General features: G+C 32.2%; 1 pseudogene; it reads left to right on the forward strand.

Moving 5' to 3' along the window:
* The first annotated feature begins 182 nt into the window (after positions 1-182).
* On the forward strand, positions 183-1,059 carry LOC149526305 (uncharacterized; annotated as a pseudogene).
* Positions 1,060-2,367: the final 1,308 nt, after the last annotated feature.

The following is a 2,367-nucleotide window of genomic DNA, read 5'->3' on the forward strand; positions in this document are numbered from 1 at the left end:
TTCCTCATCTCCCATTTGGAACAAAATGTGGTGAGCAAAAGATTTCGAGTTATGGTCTAAGTCATAATTGGGTGAAAAAGAGTATATTTTGGCATTTACATTATTGGCATACGTTTTTTATTCATCACAATTTAGATGTGATGCATATTGAGCGTAACGTATTTGAGAATATATTCAACACAATGATGAATGTGAAGGGAAAAACGAAAGACAACTTAAGGCATGACAAGATTTGAAGGTGTATTGCAAGTGGCTGGAATTGGAATTGGTGGAATATAATGGAAAATTTTCAAGCCTAAGGCTTCGTACACCTTAAATAAGGAGGAAATAAAAAATGTTTGTGCTTGGGTGAAACAATTGAGATTACCTGATGGCTTTGCATCAAACATATCTCAGTGTGTTAATGAGATTGATTGCAAAATTTATGGGATGAAAAGTCATGATTGTCAAGTTTTTTTGCAACGATTGCTCCCAATTGTCTTTTGTGATATGGTGCCTCACTCAATTTGGGATGCGATTACTAAGATATCTCACTTTTTTAGAGATTTATGCAGAATTGAAATGCCTTTAGATCATATGGAAGCTTTGGAAGGAAAAATATGTGAAACTATATGCAATCTGGAAAAGATCTTTCCTCTTCGTTTCTTTGACTCTATGGAGCATTTATCGATTCATTTACCTTACGAGGCAAAGGTTGGTGGACCTATCCAGTATCGATGGATGTATCCATTTGAGAGGTACTATAATTGTTATTTGTTTTCAAATAGATTATTATAAGAGTTTAAGGTACTTATATGTTGGATGAATATTGTGATCTTTAGGTTTTTGCAACATTTGAAGAAGAAAGTTAAAAATCGAGCCTTTGTTGAATGATCTATATGTAAGGCTTATATGATCGAGGAAATTTCCTCATTTTGCTCATTGTATTTTGAACCTACTGTGCGAACAAGATTAAATCGAGTGCCATGTAATGAGGATGGGGGAGACGTTAACTTTCTTGGTCATCTTTCAATTTTCACTCATCTTGGGCGAGCTTTTGGTCCATTAGATAAATCTTGATTTTTAGATGAGGATGGGTTTTATGCTGCTGAGTTATATGTTTTAATGAATTGTGAAGAGATGCTCCCATATATTAAGTAAGTACAAATCTACTATAAACTCAAATGATTGATCATAAGAATGAACTTAATTCTTAAATTATGGTTATGATGATAGGATGTTTGATGAAATGATGAAGAGAGATATTGTGCATATATCGGAAGATGAATTGGAGAAAGTACGTGATGCAAGATTCGTGAAATGGTTTAAAAATTATGGAAGTTTATGTAAATTAGAAGTGAACTTTTAATAACAAAAAATTATTAATTATGTAATTAATAATTTTTGGTGTTATATTTCATGTTCGTAGGTTGCAAAATAGAAGGATGAAATTGACCCACGTATACTTCAAATCTCTCATGGTCCAAGACGTATGATAAGGTGTTACAAAGGATACTTTGTAAATGGTTTCAAGTTTCATACCCTAGATTATGGACAAAATTGTAAGACAATGAATAGTGGGGTCTGCATAAAAGGGAGTTTTTACATTGATTATGAGCATGACTTTTATGGTATTTTAGTGGATATAATTGAGTTGGAGTATTTTTATATCGGGAACAGAGTTGTGCTATTTAAGTGTTATTGGTTTGGCACTAAAAAAGGTATTAAGGTAGATCCCTTGCATGGTCTTCTTGAAATTAATCACAACTCCATACTTGCCACTAATGAACCATTTGTTTTAGCTGCACAAGCTCACCAAGTTTATTATAGTAGTTATCCATCAACCAAAAGAGATCGACGTGATAGGTGGGCAGTATTTTAAACAAAAGCTAGGAGTAGATTTCACATTCCTAGTAATGGAGATAAAGAAAATGAAATTGATTTGAACGAAGAAGTATACCAAGAAGATTTGTCTGTTTCAATTAATGGTACTCCATTGGAAGAACTTGATAACTTTACAGCTTTAGCAAGTGGTGATTATGAAGAGGTTAATCTCTTGATTGAGAATGAAGAAGATGACATGCAAAGAGATGAAGATGAAGAAGATGACACGGAAAGAGATGAAAATGAAGATGAAGAAGAAGTTGAAGCCGAAGACAAAGACAAAGAAACTTTTAGTGATGATAGTGATAATAATGAAGAACATGAGTTTGCTTATTTTGAAAGTGATTGATGATGGTAGCTGTAGGTCATATTAGTTTTATGTCTTTTGTTACACAGTTGTTTAACTTTAAATTTATAATATTGAAAGATCTTGACATGTTATAAAATTATTATAGTTTATATTTATAAATGTTGAAATGAATACTTTACAATAGCATCTTTTAT

This window comes from Theobroma umbraticum, unplaced genomic scaffold (assembly GCF_002168275.2).
Source record: "Theobroma umbraticum cultivar Fairchild unplaced genomic scaffold, ASM216827v3 scaffold_77.0, whole genome shotgun sequence".
Classification (NCBI taxonomy): domain Eukaryota; kingdom Viridiplantae; phylum Streptophyta; class Magnoliopsida; order Malvales; family Malvaceae; genus Theobroma; species Theobroma umbraticum.